The sequence below is a fragment of the Rhinopithecus roxellana genome, chromosome 15, assembly GCF_007565055.1.
Source record: "Rhinopithecus roxellana isolate Shanxi Qingling chromosome 15, ASM756505v1, whole genome shotgun sequence".
NCBI classification, from domain to species: Eukaryota; Metazoa; Chordata; class Mammalia; order Primates; family Cercopithecidae; genus Rhinopithecus; species Rhinopithecus roxellana.
In genome coordinates this window covers 123,577,540-123,591,542 of record NC_044563.1, presented here as the reverse complement: position 1 = coordinate 123,591,542, position 14,003 = coordinate 123,577,540, and positions in this window count along the sequence as shown.

Here is a 14,003-nt window from a genome sequence, read left to right as displayed (position 1 = left end):
GTGAGATGGGGTAGAATGCAGGATGCTGCCACTGCTCTTTTCTATGACGGCCTTTGGGACAGTATGACTTTACATGCATTATTACTATGATAGAATAAGAATGCAGATGCATTCAGGAAGTGGAAACTGCCAGCATAGGCATGGAGACCAGAATGATCCCTGCTCATTTGGAAAATGTAGAGAAATCAACCTAACAAGACAGAGGGACATGGAGAAGGAATAGGAAAGAGCAAGCAGTGAGATAGCTGGGGTGAAGACAAAAGTAACTCTCAATCTGGGGCTCTTGAAAATGAATTAGATGATAAAACATCTTTGAACCAATAAAAATACTTCTCAAATTTAATGCACCTCTACTTCCATTATTTCTCACGGTTGTAAAATAGTGATGTTATAATAAAATTGTATTATCATGGTCTGCTCTAAACTGTATAACCCTTTTTAGGGGGGTTTAGTTCCCACAAGTGCCAGCAGCATCACAATGAAACAGACTCCTCAAGATGGATACTGTAATAAAACTTCAACACTATTTGAGCTGGTTTAGCATCCTGCAAAGCATCTCAAACTAGGCAGGGCAGCTGAGACATGTTTTGGAATAAACCTTACTTGCCCCATTTTTAAAAAAGTTTGTGAAGCCCTAGTTTCCCAGGCATGCTCACCTTTTACATTTTTAGAAGATTCAGGAGAGTAGACAAAAAAGTAGGGAAAGGAAACTGGGTGACTTTTCATTTCCCAGCCTTGTCTCATTTACTGCTTCTCACTTTGTTGTACAGTCACATTCCATATTGTTTTTGCCCACTTTAAAAACAATAGAATCCTGTTTTTAAAACTATACCTCCTTCTAATTAGCATGTGCTATACAATAATTTTTTGGACTCTCTTGTTTGCTAAGGGACAGGCAAGTATTTAAAGGAAAATAGTTTCCAATAAGTCAAGATCTTGAATCTGTGACTAATGCACAAAGAACCAGTAACAGCCTAATGCATAACATGGTGACTATCATCAATATTACTGTACTGTTTATCTGAAATTTGCTGAGAGAACAGATCCTAAGTCTTGTCAACACACACACACACACACACACACACACACACACACACACACTGGTAGCTATGTGTGGGTATGGATGTGTTAATTTGATTGTAATATTTCACATTATATAGATATATCAAATCATCACATTTTATACACTATGAATATATGAAATTTTTGTCAATTATACCTCATTAAACTGGGGAAAAAATCTCAGTAACGGGAAGCCATGATATTTTCTTGCCATATCAAAAATATTTTTTGTTCTTCACAAATGTGGGCAAAAATCTTTCTTCAAATCTCTGCTTCTTTCTTTTTAAAGAATCTCATGGCAGAAAGAGTTGTCCCAGGCAGTAGTGTCTGGCACACAGGAAACACTAAAATCATTGTTGTTTTATTATTACTGTCTTGTTAGAGTCTATCCCTGGCTGTATCACTGCACTAGCTGAGTGATCACAGAAAGACTCTTAAGCATTTTGGACATCAGAGTGCTTGTCTATAAATTAGGATGTTAGACAAAAATTGATCTTTAAGATCCCTTCAATTCTAAAATGTTGTTATTTAATAAAGTTAAAATATGGGACTATGATCTCTGAAGCATCAGTTTTTCAAGGATTATGTCCTAATGGTAATAACTTTGACTTCTTGATGTGGTGAATATAATACAGTCATGCATTGCATAATGACATTTGGTCAATGATAGGCTGCATATACAATAGTGGTTCCATAAGATTATAATGTCATATTTTGACTGTATTGTTTCTATGTTTGTATACACAAACACTTACTATTGCATTACGATTGCCTACAGTATTCAGTACAGTACAGTTACATGCTATATCGGTTTGTAGCCAAGGAGCAATAAGCTATATTATATAGCCTAGGTGTGTAGTATGCTGTACCACATAGGTTTGTGTAAATACACTGTATGATATTCATATAATGACAAAATCACCATACATTTCTCAGGATGGATCCCTGTTGTTAAGCCATGCAGAATTGTATAATGCCTTTTCATCATCTGTAAGCAGGAAAACAGAGATCTAAATGTGAGTAAACAGGCCTTAATGGTAAAACATCCAGCTCTGCATTGCTTTGTAATTCCTGCTGACCCTGGGTCCAGCTCCGTCTTCTAGTCATGGAGAAGGAATACTGCTCACAAATTCACAATTTGAAAACAGGAGCCTCTACTCTCTAGAGAGCAATTTATTTTGACACTAGCAAGTGATAAGATTTTTTAAATTAAAATATTGTGTTTAGGTTTCAAGGTATAAATTTATTCCAGTAAACTCCAAAAGCCAAGTTTTTTTGTTTTGTTTTGTTTTGTTTTTTTGGTGAGGCAGAGTTTTGCTCTTGTCACCCAGGATGGAATGCGATGGTGCAGTCTTGGCTCACTGCAACCTCTGCCTCCTGGGTTCAAGCAATTCTCCTGCCTCAGCCTCCCAAGTAGCTGAGATTACAAGTGCCCGCCACCAGACCCAGCTAATTTTTGTATTTTTAGTAGAGATGGGGTTTCACCATGTTGACCATGCTGGGCTTGAGCTCCTGGCCTCAGGTGATCCACCCACCTTGGCCTCCTAAAGTACTGGGATTACAAGCATGAGCCACAGTGCCTGGCCATAAAAAACCAAGTTTTAATGCCACTCGTTTATTAATTTAATTCATTTAATGAATATTTATTAAACATCTGCCATGTGCTGTAATGTATATGCTATGAATTTTCTGAAAAGATTGAGTCATTCATCATTATTTTCACAGTACCTAGAAACACAGAGTGATATGGTTGGGTCTGTATCCCCACCCAAATCTCATGTCAAATTATAATCCTCAGAGTTGGAGGTGAGGCCTGGTAGGAGGTGATTGGATCATGGAGTGAATTTCCCTTTTGCTATTCTCATGATAGTAAGCTCTCATGAGATCTGTTTGTTTAAAACTGTGTAGCACCTCTCCCTTCTCTCTCTTTTTCCTATTTAGGCCATGTGAAGATGTATCTGTTTTCCCTTCACCTTCTGCCATGATTGTAAATTTCCTAAGGCTTTCTAAGTCATGCTTCCTGTACAGCCTGTGTAACCATGAGCCAATTAAACCTTTTTTCTTTTTAAATTACCCAGCTTCAGGTATTTCCCTACAGCAGCGTTAGAATGGACTAATATAGAAAATTTATACCTAGAAGTGGGGCATTGCTATAAAGATACCTGAAAATGTGGAAATGACTTTGGAACTGGGTAACTAGCAGAGACTGGAAGAGTGTGGAAGGCTCAGAAGACAGGAAGATGAGGGAAAGTTTGGAACTTCCTAGAGACTCACTTAATGGTTTTGACCAAATGCTGATATTGATATGGACAGAGATGGCCAGCTGATGAGGTCTCAGATGTAAATGAGGAACATCTTGGGAACTGGAACAAATGTCACTTTCGTTATGCATTATCATAGAACCTGGCAGCACTGTGCCCTTGCTCTAGTGATCTGTGGATCTTTGAAATTGAGAGAGATGATTTAGGGTATCTGGCAGAATAAATTTCTAAGCAGCAAAGCCTTCAAGATTTGTCCTGGCTGCTTCTAAAACCCTATCCTCATATACGTGAACAAAGAAATGACCTGAAACTGGGAACTTATATTTAAAAGGAAAGTAGAGCATAAAAGCTTGGAAAATTTGCAGCTCGGCCATATGGTAGAAAAGAAAAACCCATTTTCATGGGAGGAATTAAAGCTGGCTGCAGAAATTTGCGTAACTAAAAGGAAGGGAAGTACTAATAGCCAAGACAATGGGAAAAAGGCCCTAAAGGCATTTCAGAGACCTTTGCAGCAGCCCCTCTCATCATAGGCTCTGATGGCCTGGGAAGGAAGAATGGGTTTGTGGGTCAGGCCTAGGGCTGTATTGCCCTGTGCAACCTGGGACACTGCTCCCTGCGTCTTGGCTGCTCCAGCCATGGCTCAAAGGGGCCCAGGTACTCAGGCTGCTGCTTCAGAAAGTGAAAGCTCTAAGCCTTGGTGGCTACCATGTGATGTTAAGCCTTCAGGTGTGCAGAGTGTAAGAGTTGAGGCTTGGGAGCCTTTGCCTAGATTTCAGAAGATGTATGGAAATGCCTGGGTATCCAGGAAGAAGTCTGTTACAGAAGTGGAGCCCTCATACAGAAGCTTCTACTAGTGCAGTGTGAAGGGAAAATGTGGGGTTGGAGTCCCCATGCAGAGTCCACACTGGGGCACTGCCTAGTGGAGCTGTGAGAAGAGGGCCACTGTTTTTCACCCCCAGAATTATAGATCCACTAACAGCTTGCACTGTAGGCCTGGAAAAGTTGCAAGCACTCAATGCCAGCCCCTGAGAGCAGCTGTGGGGGCTGAGCCTTGCAAAGTCATGGGGAAGAGCTGTCCAGGGCCTAGAGAGCCCACCCCTTGCATCAGTGTGATCTGGATGTGAGACATTGAGTCAGAGGAGATTATTTTGGAGCTTTAAGATTTAACGACTGCCCTGCTGCATTTTGGATTTGCACAGGGCCTGTAGGTCCTTTCTTTTGGCTGATTTCTCCCTTTTGGAAAGGGAGTATTTACTCAATGCCTATACTCCTATTGTGTCTCAGAAGTAACTAAGTTGCTTTTGATTTTACAGGCTCATAGGTGGAAGGGGCTTACCTTGTCTCAGATGAGACTTTGGACTTGCACTTTTGGGGTAATGCTGGAATGAGACTTTTGGGATAATAAGATGTTGGGAGACTGTTGGGAAGGCATGACTGGTTTTGAAATGTAAAGAGGAGGTGAGATTTGGAAGGGGTCAGAGGCAGAATGATATGGTTTGGGTCTGTGTCCCTGCCCAATTATCATGTCAAGTTGTAATCCCCAGTGTTGGAGGTGTGGCCTGGTGGGAGGTGATTAGACCATGGGGATGGATTTTCCTCTTGCTGTTCTGGTGTTTAGTGAATGAATTCTCATGAGATTTGGTTCTTTAAAAGTGTGTAGCACTTCCCCCTCCTCTCTCTTCCTCCTGCTGTGGTCATGTGAAGATATGTCTGCTTCCTCTTCACCTTCTTGCATGATTGGAAGTTTCCTGAGGCCTCCCTGGCCTGCTTCCTGTATAGCCTGCAAAACAATGAGCCAATTAAACCTCTTTTCTTTATAAATTACCCAGTTTCAGGTGTTTCTTTATAGCAGTGCAAGAACAGACTAATACATAGAGGATGTAGGATAGGGCAAAGGTGAAAAAATATCAAGCAGCATTTAAAAACTATTTCAAAATACTTCATTTGTTCATGTACATTCTAGTCCTCCCAATCCAGAATGTGTCTATTTGTAAAGGTAAAGATTCAATTAAAGAAATAAAGCTATTAATTTGAGGTTTTAAAATAGCGACAGCTAGCATTCAATGAATTCTTTCTCCATACCACTCCTGGCCCTATCTTCTTCTTCTTCTTTTTTTTTTTTTCAATACAGGTATTGTTAGTTTATACTTTACAAATGAGGGTATCAAAATGTACAATGGTTAGTTAGTCCAAGAAAATATAATGAGTTCATGGTGGCGTTGGAACTTGAAGCTGGATCTGGTTGACTGTCTACTGCACCACCTGTCCCCATGTTTCTGCTGGTCACAGCTCCACGCAGCTCAACAAGAGTGAGGTGCAACTGTTGGGGTCTTTGGCCCTCTGGTTCCACCCCAGGAGCTGTACGTTAACCCTCACAGCACGACAATCTGCCAGTAATGACATCTCTTACAAGAACCAACTGTTACCAGAAGTAAAGGGCAGACTGGCACTCAAACACCTGTGTGTGCAAGGCTACATGTCATCATCAGCCATGTCATCAACTAATGAACCAGTGTTGTGTAAGTACTCATGGCTGCTTCACTACCTTCCACAGCTCTGTCCTGAGCTTTTGCAATTAGCAGAAACCCAGTTCTTCCACGATAAACACAGTAGCAGTTTGGTCCCACTTTGTTTTGATGTGACAACCAGCTCTGATGAAAAGATGCTCTACAGTTTTATGAAGACTCTTTCCAGTCTTCAGGTTTGCAGGCAGTTGGTACAGAGATAAGACCAAATAATATATAATACAACTATTTTGCCATTGAGGCTAATGTTCAACTTACTCACATGCATGTTTCTTTGCAATCACTGTCTATGTGATGCTCTTAAGACATCAGTATTAAAATAAACTTACCCACATGCAAAAATTAGGAAGTTCAAACATGATTCTTTTGTTATATGAAGATGATGTCTAGCCTGTAAAAGCAGAGAGCCAATAATAGTAACACTGATAATTAGTATCAGTGTTAAAATTTGTATGGTTCTTTATTGCTTATAAAGCAAACCACAGAATCAACACAAACCTCTTATGAGGTAGGGTCCATCCCCATTTGTTTTAGAGAAGACTCAGAGAAGTTGTATTGTTAATTATTAACTCACTTAGCAATATGCAGAATAGGATAGTGTCAAAAAGACAGGGTTTGAAATCAGATCAACTTTCAATTCCATTTCTGCTGTTTTACTATCTGTGTGAAAATGGCCAAGTTTCCTAGGCTCACTAATTTTCAATTTTCTTATCTGTGCATTGGGGCTAATCAAAGTATCTACCCATAGGGCTGTAGTGAGAATTAAATAAGATAATTCATGTAAGGCACTAACTACAATATCTGTAGCATAACTGTTGCTACAAACGGTGGTTGATATTGTTATAATATTATTACTGCTTTTTATCTTCTATTCTGGGTGTTGTGGTAAGTGCTGCTGTACAATAGTAAAAGTTATAGTCTAATGCATGTGCATAAATATTCACAGCTAGTAGATAGAAGAGACAACACACATTTTCTGTTTCTTAAGCCTTAAACCAATTTATTTTTAAAATCACCAATCTCTTTGCAGTGAAGAAAAGTGAGAAATTAAAAGAAATGCAAATAAAAGCTAGTTAAGGTAATGCTGGCTTCTCGTCAGTTGTTCAAAGTGAAAATGTCATTACTGTATTCCTGTGTTCTAGGCAGAATTCCTTTTTTTTTCTTTAAGGTAGAAACCATTTTTATTTCCCAGCACATGAACCAGACTGCAATAGGGCTTGTTTGCACCGTGGCTGGCTGATTCTTTTTTTGTGGAGTCATCACAGATTTAGAATTTTCTCAGGCAGATGTTGAAATCTAGATAGAAAAATTTATCAATGATATATTACAAAGACTATTCATCTTGAATACGATACCATATTGCAAACTGTCTTGTTTAACAGGCTTACAGAGTAGTTATGGTTTCCATAGAAACAAGACTAAATCCTTCCTTTAGTACAGTCCCGGAGGTCTCAGTAGACCTGCAAAATATGCCATGAACTGTCAAAACACTGCTTCTACAGACATACGGAGAGCAGCATTTGTTGCTCCATCAAGCTGTCCTCGTGTGGCACAGTGTACTGAAAATTTTAGTTAAGATGCTAATTTTTACAGAGAAAATGCATCATCTTAAATGTTCGAGTTCACGCTTTTACTGCAGTGTTCAAGAGGCCAGTAACCCAAAGAGTTAAATCCAGCCTTTCATATACTGTACATGCAACTTTTAATAGAAGAGTTGTTCAAATGCAAATTCATCTGCTTCTTCATACTTGACTTGTCATTTCATAGTAATTCTGCTTTACTTCCAACTTACAAATTAAGTCATGATTAGTTTTCATTTGATAGAAAGAGGCAGCAAACCCTAGGAATTTTAACCACTGCACTGCTAGAAAGCCCTGGAACTTACTTAATTCATGCTTCTTTCATTGTAAATAAGGATAAAGATATAAATTGACTCACATTACAGGGAAGCTCCAAAATACACAGAGAAGTAATTGCAAGGGATACAAAAATTCAGACTTTAATATCCTGTTTTTAAATGAAGATAGAATGGATCATCACTTGGAAATGGTCAATTATTATGGATCAGAAATAATAAATTCTGGATAGTGAGATTACAGTAGTAAGACCAGGTCTTATGGTAACTGAAGTGGGTACATAAGGAAGGTAGAGTGAAAATTAGCTACTGACAAAGCAAATATGTGAACAATATATAATTTCAGCATAATTTTCAAAAGCTTATTTGTGTAATAGCCAATTCTGGATTAGGTCAATGACCTTTTTGTCAATGAATAATTTTTACCCTTTATTACTATTTTTTCTCTTTACCTTTGACCATTTAGCTACTCATTAGTGTGCCATTAAGTGTTATTACTTTTTTCTGTTTATAAAAGTAGCACATACATATTGCAAAAAGATATAGTGAAATTCAGTAATTTACAAAGAGTAAAACAAAACTCGACCATAATCTCATTACTAAGAAACAAACACTGCGGGGCGCGGTGGCTCACGCCTGTAATCCCAGCACTTTGGGAGGCCGAGGCGGGCGGATCACGAGGTCAGGAGATGGAGACCATCCTGGCTAACATGGTGAAACCTCGTCTCTACTAAAAATACAAAAAATTAGCTGGGAGTGGTGGTGGGCGTCTGTAGTCCCAGCTACCCGGGAGGCTGAGGTAGGAGAATGGCGTGAACTCAGGAGGTGGAGTTTGCAGTGAGCAGAGATCGTGCCACTGGACTTCAGCCTGGGCGACAGAGCAAGACTCCCTCTCAAAAAAAAAAAAAAAAAAAAAAGAAAGAAACAGTTACCATGTTGGTCTACTTCTCAGAATTTCAGAATTTGTGCATATATATTCATATAAATAGGTAAACTGTTGAAGACAAAAAAAGGGGTCTTCCATATTCTTCCATTTGTGACTATTTTCACTTAATACTTGCTGGATTTTTTACATCAATAAATAAGGATATTTATTTTTAATTGCTAAATAATATTCCATTGATCTGGTCATTTATTAAGTAATTATTAGTTCTTATTATGTATCAGCTCTTCTGCTAGTCCTGAAGCACAGTGGTGAACAAAAATGAAAAGTCTCTTAATTTATTTAACTACTGTTTTGTTAGAGGCTAATATTGTTTCCCCATCTTTAAATGGACTTTTGGTCTTGCCCAGAACACTTGGTAACTGGCAAAGGAGTTGAGGAGAAGATAACATTATTTTGAAAAACCAGAGCAAAACCTCCAGAAAAACCTTTGCTACTCAGTGTATTAAAATAAAATCCTTTCTTTCTGTACCTATTATAGCAACAAAAACAACAGTAGGCACTTAATGAGTGCAGTCTAAATAAGTTCCAGATATTGGATTTTTTTAATTCTCAAAATTGCCCTATGAAGTAGATACAGTTTTTGGCTGTACTATGATTCCCATTTTATAGTCAAGGAAAATGAGGTACAGAAAGGTTAAGTAACTTGCCTAAGGTCACAAAATAAATAAATAGAAAGACTGGGATTTGAGCCTGGCAACCTGACTCCAAATTAGGCTACCTCTTGTTAATACTGAACTTAGCATATAAGTGTATTATTGAAGCATTGTATGTGTTGTAATTATTTTTCACGTTGGACCTTTAAGGGCAGAGGCCCTTTTATTAATTTTGTGTGACTCAAACAGTGAAAGATTTATAAGAGGCATCCTGTAACATTTTGAAGAACGAATAAAAGAATACATGAATAAATGCCATTTGGAAATGTAACGTATCTCTAAAGAATGTAAGATTGTGTGGGAAATAGGTGTTCAGAAAATGTTATGAAAATTCAAAATTCTTCCTACAAAAGCAATCCTTTTCCATTGGTAGGAGGGCCCTGTATTCTAGGATCAGCTGTATACTGACCAGCATCAGACATACACCATACACTTCCACTCTATTCTAGCAAACTTGAAAAAAATCTAGATGAAAAATCATTCAATCATCTGCATGTTATGTGGCTGTCCATTGTGTAGATGTATGATGAAAGGCCTGTATTTGAAAATATTCAGATGTTTGGTGTCATATCAATTCAACAGTTTTTACTGGATGAAGTTATACTTTTCATCCTGAAATTTTCATTTACTCTTGACATTACTTTTAAAACTTTTATTCAGAGATAACTAAGGGACACAACCAGTTTAAAAGTTAGAGAAGGTTGGGTGCAGTGGCTCACGCCTGTAATCCCAGCACTTTGGAGGGCGAGGTGGGCAGATCACAAGATCAGGAGATGAGACCATCCTGGCTCACACGGTGAAACCCTGTCTCTACTAAAAATACAAAAAATTAGCCGGTGCAGTGGCGGGCGCCTGTAGTCCCAGCTACTTGGGAGGCTGAGGCAGGAGAATGGTGTGAACCCGGGAGGTGGAGCTTGCAGTGAGCCGAGATTACGTCACTGCACTCCAGCCTAGGTGATAGAGCAAGACCCTATCTCTAAAAATAAATAAATAAATAAATAAATAAACAAATAAAATAAAATAAGTTAGAGAAAACAATCTAGCTGTTGGATGATGTTGAGTGCCTTTCCTTGCAGAATGGGCTTTTGTCTAAGGATGAAAGAGTTGACCTCCAAGTGTATGCTGCTGTTACTGATGGTTCTGTGCAACTCAGCTGGCTAAGTAGCTCTCCATGGGGCTGGTAGGGGCTTTTTGGAAATTCATTGAGGAGGATTTGTTTGTCACAATGATAGAGGAGAAGGGTCATTGGCGTTGTAGAGCTCTCAGCCAGAGAGATATTAGATAGTCTTCACTGTGTGGAAGAGTTTGCACAGCAAGGGTTTGTACCATGTCTCAAGTGACTTTTAAATATTAAAAATGTATTGTTTTGTTATATATTACTTCTTTTTAAATTTACCATTGAATTATGTGGGTAGCTAGATTATTTTTGAATTTAATATCTGGAGAGTTAAGGGGGCTCTAGAGAGTATTTCCTTTACAAGGGGAGCACTGAGTTTCAAAAGGTTGAGTATCCCTAAATCAGACAAGATACCTTAAGAATTAGTGTTTCTGGAGGACAGCAGGATTCCATTTTTCTTAGAAATAGAATTTCAGGTGAAACTTAGTAGGGCGAAAGATTTGGTAAATAGCCAGTGAGAATTCTTGAATTAGTGCCTGGGATATTTAGTCTCACAAATATCATCCTCATTTCCTTAATTCTGCTGTTTTGTTTTTTTTTTTTTTTTTTTTTTTCCTCATGTCATTTCACAGCAAATACGAAATGTGATAGAATTTGGGGAAGAAGGATTTTTCCAAATGTTATTAGAAGGACGTGAGTTTTACAGCCTGGAATCTAGTGGACATCTCCTTGCTTTATGTGTGACATGATCAGAATTTTTCTCGAGGAAGATAAATCTGATAGTGGGATATTGCCTAATTTCAGATCAGAAAAACCACGTCTCCCAGATTGGGTCACTCATTGTAGAAGGGAGTAAAAATAAAATAACATTTGTCCTATTTCTTCATCCTTACACAGATCTTTCTTTTTTGCTTTTGATCATGCTTCCTGATTCTTAGGACTCTTCATTTCTTCTCCTGCAATCTCAGGGGATTATGTGGGCAAGAAAGTTGAGCAAGTGATTGATCTGGGACAGCTCTTAGTCTTGGCTTCATCACTTTATTTTCTTACCTTCCTGTGGAAGGCAAATTGCAAGCTTGTTTCTTCTTGTTACTTTCTAGGTTAACTCCTCTTTAGAGCTGGTATCCTTGGGGCTGTGTGAATGTAACATTTTATACCCAATGATTTCAGGATCTTAACTATTATTTTGTTGGAATAGATTTTCAAAAACATTCTCACCCTAAAATAGTCTATGCCTCAAAGAAGCACCTGTACATCTTTGCATTTCTTAACAGGCATCTCACATCTTTTGCATAAAGGAAAATCTCAGTAGATAACCAGCTACAGTCTAATTTAATCCTCAACAAGCTTGGTATACTATAGAGTATTATCTTAAGAAGGCTAGGCATATCGTGCTTGTATAAGTGATTAAAATTCTAAACTGCTCTTCTACCTGCACAAGGACAGATTCCTAACTGATCTCTTTATGTTTGATTGACTCTTTTGTCCTCTCATGTTTGCAAGAAGGTAAACTTTTGTAAAACAAACATATTCCTATGGGTTTTTGTGGTGGTGTTTGTTTTGTTTTTGCAAACACAAAGATAAAAGCAAAACAGAAACAAAATCACTACTGAGGAGACTGGAACATGAAGAGAATGAGCCAAAAGGCTGGAGAGGAGAGGAGGGCAGAGGGTTCCCAAGGTACGGGAATCGAGTGTTAAGTGAGGCTAATATTTCTAATGGCCTCCCCTTTTTAAAAAATCATGTTAAAAAAAACTTTTGCAACAACACAGATGCAGTTGGAGGCCATAATCCTAAGGAAATTAATGTAGGAACAGATAACTTAATACCACATATTCTCACTTATTAGTGGGAACTAAACATTGAACACACAGAGACATAAACATGGGAAAAATAAACACTGTGGACTACTAATCAGGGGAGGAACGGGAGAATGGGTTGAAAAACTACCTATTGTGTACTATGCTCACTACCTGGGTGCTTGGGTGATGGAATCTGTACTTTAATCTTTAGCATCATGCAATATTCCCATATAACAAGCCTGCATGTTGACCTCTTGTATCTAAAATAAAAGTTGAAATTAGCAAACAACCAAAAACACCTCAAGGCCCCCCAGGTTTAATCCTAGGTGATTTAGATTTATTTGAGCAGCCACATTATTCTAATTCTTGATTTATTGTTAGGACAAAAATTCCCTAAGAAGTAAAGGCCCTGAAACCTCTTGGCAGGTCAAGGTGTTATCAAGGGTAGTCTGGGAATGCAAACTCAATAATACATTAAAATCCATGAAATTCTTGCTGAGATTAGCTGTCACCTAGCAAGACCTCGAGGGAAAGGACATTGGAGGAGGGAAGGAGGAAAAGATCAGGAAAGATTCCTGGGTGAACTTTGCTGGGGAGAGCAAGTGGAATCCATCAGGAAACTGCCCAAGGGCTCCAACTGTTGGTGGTTGGGAGGTGCTTAGAAGGCAGTAGAAAGACAGCTGACAAAGGGGGTTGTGGAGGGCTTAGTGGTAAATTTCTCCAGTATGTGGTACTGCCCAGCACAGTGCATAAAGCATAGTAAGCCAGTCCCACATACTGGTGAATTTCCTTTTCTCACAGCTTCCTCTAGGATGGGCTTGTCCTGTAGCCTCCAGAGTAGCTTCCCAGGGCTTGATTTGTTTGGACTAAGATGAGCTTTGTATTCTTGATCCTTTTGTTTGCTCAGTTCTATGACTCAGGGTTGTGTTAGCGTCTCTGCTTTCCCTACTGGACACCACATACATTTTGACCTCAATCCAGGACTACTCTAGCAGCTCTCTGGTTGTGTGTTTGTGTGTGTGCGAGAGTGTGTGAGTTATAATTCTCCCTCTCATCCTGCCCTCTCCTTCCGTGAGTTCCTGTATCAGGGCCAGAGACACACACTATTCTTATAATTAATGCACTGAGCTTCGTGCACATGATGTAGAGCCTAATTTTACATTAAACAGCCTCAAATATTATCAGATTACTCCATCCCAAGTAATACAATCTTGCAAAAAATTTTATTCTTGAAACTAGAGTATAAAGAGAAACTGCCATCCTTAAGAAATGCAATTCAGAAGGCACAAAATTTTGCTTTGGGAGGACGATTTCCTGGTAGGCTGCCAGACCCTCTGTGCTGATTTTACATCCATTAGGGGTTTCTTTGTTTGGATTACTGTTGCTGACATTCCTACTTCAAAAGGGGCATTGACCCACTTTCACAACCCTTGTCAGATGTGGACAAAGAGCTTTCTGAAAATTGCTTTACAATGGCTGAGTTGAATGTCCACACTCACTGTATTAAATTATTTGTGATGACAAAGGGAAATAACGAGTTGAAAGTGCCATCTATAGTGGTGTCTTCACAAAGTGTTGCTTTACTTTTATTTTCAATGTAGTCTGCAGAATGGGTCTTCAGGTTACTTATAACCATGAAAATGGCTTCTCTGAGAATCTGGGTCTTACAACTCAAATATGATGTGAGCGTTCTGTGCTCTCTTTTCATAGGCTGCTTTTTATTCCTTATCCTAGGTCATGTTTTAGTCACAGGAAAGAAGGTATTAAATGTTTCAGAGAGAT